The sequence below is a fragment of the Jatropha curcas genome, chromosome 5 (assembly GCF_041381405.1).
Source record: "Jatropha curcas cultivar XTBG-Jc1 chromosome 5, XTBG_Jcur_1.0, whole genome shotgun sequence".
NCBI classification, from domain to species: Eukaryota; Viridiplantae; Streptophyta; class Magnoliopsida; order Malpighiales; family Euphorbiaceae; genus Jatropha; species Jatropha curcas.
The window spans coordinates 9,834,185-9,842,191 of record NC_143155.1 but is presented as its reverse complement, the minus strand read 5'-3'; the positions used below and the strand labels follow the sequence as shown (position 1 = coordinate 9,842,191).

Here is an 8,007-nt window from a genome sequence, read left to right as displayed (position 1 = left end):
ATGTATTAATGTATTGGTTTGGTTTATTAATGTATTGCTTTATAATAAACATTTACTCTCAAATACTAACTGTGTCCTATCTTTAATGTATCTCTAATGTATAGTTTGATTTGATTATTTAATGTATTAATGTAATAGTTTGATGTGATTTGTTTGAATTAGTGCTTTTGGTTTGGTTTGATTTGATTATCCAATGTATTAACATATTGGTTCGGTTTAGATTTATTTTGAGTTAGTGTTTTTGATTTGGTTTGATTTGATTATTTGAAATATAAATGTAATAGTTTGGTTTGAATTCATTTTGAATTAGTGTTTTTGGTTTGATTTGATTTGGTTATTTAATGTATTAATGGCTTTAAGTAATCAATATCAATATATATATATATATATATATATAGGCAGATTTTTCCCTGGTGTTGCCACGTAGGATTCCAATTTAATGACATGTGTAATCCCTTAATTGTTTATTTTTATATTTATTTAAAAATAAATTAATTTATGATATACTGATTGAATTAAATTGTCTTAAATGTAATTGATTAATATAATGTTAGAAAATTAATAACATATTGTCACGACCCATTTCCATGGGTCGGACCGGCACTAGGGCCCAGGTAAGCTTAAGGCCCCCAAGGCCCAGGTAAGCTTAAGGCCCCCAAGGCCCATAGTAAGCCTGAAACACTAAAAATTTACTATCTCAATATAATTTTAAACATTCAACCCATATTATAAAAAAAATAAACCTCAATCCTTTTTATTAAATCTCGGCCCAAATTTATCAGCTACAACATTCCACGGTTCAGACCCAATTAATAGTACATCACATTTTTAATATGGGCTCACATAATTATATCGTCTATGTTAATACACGACTAATTGTACGCAAATTCTACAACTGCGGAGTCACTAACTAATAGATATACATAGATTTTTATACATCTAGATACATAGCAAAAAATTTATTGGTCTAGGAAAAATTTTCTTTCTAGCTCTGCGACGAAGGAACATAGCTTAACCGAATTAAAGAGAAACTTACTTCCTGAAAAATTAAACAAGATATGTGAGCTTTCTACGGAGTAACTATTATTGCACAACACACACATTCACACATATGTGTAAATATATCAATCTAGTCATCCGACTAGTTATATGCTCACGCAGCCAGTCACACAAATGACATGTCACCAGCACTCACAATCATTAACATCTTCATATAATCACATCACGTGGAAATTAGTCAGTGGAGTCACCGAACCCCCGATGAGCCGTCCTCCCACATGGCTCATCCTCTCACATGTGCACCAGGGAGCCGATCCCCCATACTGGCAGACTGGTCTAATCCTCACTTGATCAGCCCTCTCATTGTTTTTCTATCCTCTCTTTTCTTTTTCATATCAACAGGAGGCAACCCGGTCGTCTCCATCAAATCTAGATCATCAGGCGCTCACAACAGGAGGCCACCCTGTGGGCTGCGATCAAATCTAGATTATCCGGTGCGCCCAATAAAGAAGCCAACCTGTGGTTAATAGTAACGGTAACAGTAGGTGCACACGGGGGCGCCGATCTCCCATTTACCCGGCTAACAGAAACAGAATCAGGATCCATATAACAGAAATCAGAATCAGGATTCGTATAACAGAAACAGTCTCACAAACCCATGGTGACCCACTTCATCCCAACTCCACACAAACAAAGCATAGCATAAACACAACACAATTAATCAAATATTGCAATTAAGTGCAGACATATTGATCAGTTGGACAACGTAATGCAATGCACAACTAGACAACCATTCTCAAGTGCAATTAAATAAATAACAAATAATAGTAAGAATAAACAAACAATAAAATAAATTATAATAATGGAAATAAATAAATAATTGAATAATTCAATGAATAATAATGAAAATAATTAAATAATTAGAGCACTCTATTTAATATTTATTAAGTTATAGAATTAATCTAAATAAACTTATTAATTATGTCATTACTTAAAACTAGTCTAAGTTCTATCGAAATTTCGGCAGCATCTCCCCTAAAAATTGGACTATCTACCTGCTCAAATATCGCAATATTATATATATTTATCAATCAATGTACACAGCCCATCCGTCGGGCAATCAACAATTTAAGTCCCATCCTCCTTTCAGTACAAGTATGTCAACGTTCACTAAATAAATCCACAAATTATAATAACCTACAACATGTTCCAATGATTGTATTAATTGTCCTCTAACTAATTATCAAATAAATGTACACTTTATAAATAAAACTTGCGTCGATAAGTTAAATTCTAAACTAGCCACTAAAAATCAATGCTAACCTAAATAAAAATTCAATATATATATGTATATTTCTACGTTAGTATATCTAAAAGGGCACCCGTTACCCGAAATAGCTGCTGCCCACCAAGAGAAATAGCTTCAACTTGACTTAAACTTATATACAGTAAACAACTAACTCATTTCCCATCAAAATTTAAACTTAACAACAACATATAATTCATATCAAAGCAAAAACTCAAGGGAAAAGCTGAAATGGTCGCTGCCATCTAAAGTTTCCAACTTCTTTCGCCAAAACCTGCTGTAAACTAAATAATTGATTCATATAGGTAAGACTTCAGTTTATAGTTCAATTAAAGCTTCATTTTCCTCCATTTTGGCATACCTCTACCATTTCCATTTTAATTAAAGCAAATCCATGATCAAATTGTTTATTTAGAAAGAATAATATTATCGAGTACTAACTGACCTTAGCTCAAGTATTGGTAATTTAATTGTTGTAAAATTTATGCTATGCTTATACTTAGGAATTATACTAAATTTATACATTATATTATAGTTAGCAATGTCTCTTAAAAATTCTAAGTTAACATGTATAGATAATAGCTAGATTTCTCATTCCTAGACCAAAACTGTTAACCATAATAACCCACTCAACTTCATCAAGAAACTCAAATAATAATTCCTAAGTAGCTATGCTTATATAATTCCTGAGCAAAACACAGACAGTAGCTAGAAATGTACATTCTTATACCCATATTATTTAATTCATGATACCCCTTAAATAAAATTTAAAGGAACTATAAACATATTATAAATGGTTAGAATTTAATTACCTAGTTAAACAATTAGCGTCGGAAAAATGAATTTTCCGGTTAGGATGACCGGAAACAGCTCCAGCTATCTACATTTGCCCCCTGCCGGAGTTGAGGAAGACGGTAGCCGGTGGAGTAGCCAGAGGTGTTAGAAGGTGTAACCAGCCAGCCCTTGACTGGTTTCGCCGGAAATAGCAAAGAAGATCGGCGAGTCGACTGTTCCGATCGCCTAAGACTGCATCTCGCAGCTCCTTAGTTTGCTGTGCTAGCCTGAGGCAACAGAGGTGAGGGGAAAGGAGAGCGGCACGGGAACGGCAGCGGGAGGCGATGGGAATGGCGCTGGCTTCAGGTGATCGGAAAGGCAAAAGGGAAAGGGGGAGGGGGTGGAGGTCGCGCACATGGCGCTGGCGCCCGGCAGAAGAAGGAAAAAGAGAAAAGGAAGGAAAAGAAAAGAAAAAAAAAATCTTGGGGCTTCTAGACCATTCCGGTTCGATTCGAACCGGTTTGGTCTAATTCAATGTCTTGGCTCGATTTGCTTGGTTCTCGGGTTTTTCACTTGGTTTTCCAATTATTCGTGTGGTTTTCGAAAAATCAATTTGATTTCTGAATCCGGTTCAATTCATTTGATTATTTTAATTAAGTTCCGTAACATTTCCTCCTTTAACCAAAATAAAATATAAAAATAAAAATAAACTATAATTAGTAAGGAGATTTGTTTTTAGGGTAAATATATATATATTAATCGCTGGGATTTTATATTATTTCTCGAAAACTTTAACTATTTACGATTCGAAATTTTCGACATTTTATTTGGGCTTGGGCCCAACTCGTAAAACTTTGGGCTCAAATTAGAATTGCTCGATCTTTACAACCCATACTATCAAAAATTCAGATTTTTGATTTAATAAAAATTCCTAAGTTTTGAAAATAAAAATTCGGGATATTTCACATATTAACTAACAATTTATATAAATTTTAATGACACATAACTTATGAATTTAATGATACGTACATTTATTATTTTATATTAAAAATTAAAAATTATTTTTTATTAGATTAAAATATGTTTAGTATAATTGATTAATTATAATTTTTAGAGAATTAATAACATGATGATTTATACAATTTTTATTTATAAAAAAAATTATTTATTCATGAATTTTATAGCGAGTTAATTATTTTTTACATTAATTCTAAAATATATCAAATTAATGAATTTTACCACCTTTCATTTAACTTTTTTTTTTTATTTATCTCTATAAATTTCAACATTTTTAATCCATACTCCTGAACATATGTTTATCTACTAATTTTTACTCTGATAATTAAAAATCACGGCTATATATTTTTTTTTACTATTGATATATCTTAATAATATTTTGTAATAGCTTAATAAAAGAAACATCATTCAAGAATATATATATATATATATATATATATATATATATTTACTTTATTTTTTTAACCGTGCATAGCACAGGTATACTGCTAGTATATGTATAAAGCAAGCATTTTTTCCTAGAAAGTTGACATGTGGCATACCTATTTGTCATTTTAATTTGACATGTAGCATATTCCTCAAATTATGCTTCCACTTGGTTTGGTTTAATTTGATTATTTAATGTATTAATGTATTGGTTTGGTTTGAATTTATTTAGAATTAATATTTTTAGTTTGGTTTGGATTTATTTTGAATTAGTTCTTTTGGTTTCATTTGATTTAGTTATTTAATGTATAATGGCTTTAAGTAATTATTATTAATTATTAGTTTTTAAAAATGATAAAGTTTAATAACAATGAATTATTCAATGTATTAATGTATTGTTTTGTAACAAATGTTTAATCTCAAATACCAACTGCTTCCTATCTTTAATATATCTTTAACGTATGGTTTGATTTGATCATTTAATGATAAAGTTTAATATATCTTTAATGATAAAGTTTGATAATAATGAATTATTCAATGTATTAATGTATTGTTTTGTAACAAATGTTTAATCTCAAATACCAACTGTTTCCTATCTTTAATATATCTTTAACGTATGATTTGATTTGATCATTTAATGTATTAATGTATTGGTTTGATTTAGTTTGGTTTAAATTTGTTTTAAATTAGTGTTTTTGGTTTGATTTGATTATCCAATGTATCAATGGCTTTAGGTAATCAATATCTATATATATATATATATATATATATATATATATATATATATATATATATATATATATATAGTAGGTAGATTTTTCTTTGGTGTTGCCACATAGGATTCCAATTTAATGAAATGTGTAATGCCTTAATTATTTATTTTTATATTTATTTAAAAATAAATTAATTTATGATTGTTTATTGATTGAACTAAACCATCTTAAATATAATTAATTAATATAATGTTAGAAAATTAATAACATATTAAGTAACAATTCATATAAATTCTAATGACACATAATTTATGAATTTAATGATATGGACAGTTATTATTTTCTATTAAAAATTAAAAATTTATTTTTTATTAAATTAAATTATGTTAAATATAATTGATTAATTACAGTTTTAGAGAATTAATAACATGATGAATCAATGATTTATATAACTTTTAGTTATAAATAAAGTATTTATTCATAGATTTTATAGCGAGTTAATTATTTTTTACATTAATTCTAAAATATATCAAATTAATGAATTTTACCACCTTTCATTTTATTTCTTTGTTTTTATTTACTCTATAAATTTCAACATTTTTAATCTATACTCCGGAACATATATTTATCTATTAATTTTTACTCTAATAATTAAAAATTACGGCTATATATTTTTTTACTATTAATATATCTTAATAATATTTTTTAATAGCATAACAAAAGAAATTTCATTCAAGAATCTATAAATTATATATATATATATATTCTTTCAATTTTTTACTTTATTTTTTTAAACCGTCCATAACACGTGTATAGAGAGGGGAGTTGCATCGTTCATTAGTGGCCCGCCCCTTGATGGTATTGTTTTGTAGTACAAAAACTCAAATGTATGGGTTCTGGTGTAGTGGTATTTGTGGTTATTATTGAACCCAAAGGATTTGAGTTTGATTGATGTGTTTTTTATTTTTGTTTTAATTTTTTCACATATTTGTCAAAAGCTAAACACATGTTAGTCATGCATGAAGTTAGGGAGACAGATGGTCTTCATTTTTTTTTCCTTTCTTATTTGTTTCTTGCTTTTCTTCTCTTTTTGGTTTTTTGGGTTTATTTGTTTTCTCTCTTTTTTACATAAGTTTTCTTCAATTTACTCTCAATCTCATAAATGTTTTGCTTCTTTCTGCTCTCTTTTTAATTTCTCTTTTTGTCTTTGGCCTTTAATTGCATTTTCTTGGTAAGTAATTTACTGTGTACTCTCTTGATTGTTTACTTTGAATTTCATTTATCAAGGTCATAATTTGTGTTTGATTATTTGTAAATTATCATTATTTTTGGTAGGTAATTTAGAAAGTTTGGAATGTAGGATTTCATTTCTAAAGAAATTACATGTTGTTGATAGTAGAGAAAGTAAAGTCCAGCTTTTAGATGAATTATCTATTTTGAATATGAGATGTGGGCAAAATTTAATATTTAGTTCTTCATTATTCAGGTTACTTTTTCTCTGTTTTCTTGACTTGGTTAAGAAGAAGAGCTTTGCATTGTGGAGGAAAGAGGATTTTGAGAGCCCAGAGAGGTTGTCATGGCAATTATTGATTTTCTGGTCTTAATGAAAATACAATCTTCAATTACTTGACTGTAGTGTGGGAGAGGGACGATCGCAAAGCTTGAGATTTTTGTGCATTTGAGATTTTTGTGCATTTGAGAATCTTCAATTACTTGATTGTTGTGCTATGCTGACTTTTTGGAGTTTTGATTTGATTTGATTTGGATGATAGTTCAGATTTCATGGCATGAGAGTGGTGCTAATTTTGTTAATTTGTCACATTTACTACTAATTTAAAGGTTTGTCATTGATTCCTACTATATGAATTTTTGAAGTTTTCATTTAATTTGGATGATCACATTTTATAGGATAAAACTGGTGTTAATTTTGTAATCAAGTTCACTAATTTTTTTTGTCACAGGCGAAAAGCTATTGCTTATTTGAAGGTTTGGTATTGATTATTGTTTTTTCCCATGTTTATCATCCTATTATTTATTTTGTATTAATTTTACTATTTTGTGCGTTTTTTTTTTTGTGTCCATTGTTGCGTTTTCATACAATCATTTTTTCCTATTACAATAACATGATCCAAACAGGCAAATGAATAGCTCTCCAAGTTAGCAAAGTATGAGTGTTTATATTTTATTCCAAAGGTATTATTTTATTAATTTGAGAATGAGGCTTTGCTCTCAGGCAACTATTAAGTTTCAATACAATTGCTTTTTACTGTCTAATTGTTAGTGAAATCAATGATTTCATCCAAAATATATACAGAACATTACTTTAAAAAAGCTATGATGATATTCTATCATAAATTATTTATCTTGGCGAGGCAACTCTTAGAAATTATGCATGATGAGATTTTTATCTTATTTGCTCGTATCCTTATTTGCAATTATTTTAATCATTTATTGATAATTTTTATTCTGAGCCTCCTTTATAACAAGTGTATTTACTCTCTATTTGATTTTTTATTTGTATGATTGCTTCGTCATATTATTCATATAATAATACGAAGAATGAGAATTGTATTTTTAGCAGATGCTAAGAGAAAGCGAAAGACATCCTTCATCCTGTTGTTTTTATAACAATGTCAAGAATGAGCTTCCTATTTTTAGCACATGCAAAGAAGTAGAGGAAAAGAAACTTATGGAGATAAATATATCCAGGATTTATTTTTACCTATTTATATAATTAGTTACTTCATAATTTAATGTGATATAAATACATAA

General features: G+C 28.6%; 1 long non-coding RNA gene across 1 annotated transcript; it reads left to right on the top strand.

The window, feature by feature from the left end:
• Nucleotides 1-6,313: 6,313 nt before the first annotated feature.
• LOC149496200 (uncharacterized) lies at nucleotides 6,314-7,121 on the top strand. The gene is made up of 2 exons (XR_016321018.1): nucleotides 6,314-6,466; nucleotides 6,722-7,121. It is a non-coding gene; the product is annotated as an uncharacterized LOC149496200 (long non-coding RNA).
• Nucleotides 7,122-8,007: the final 886 nt, after the last annotated feature.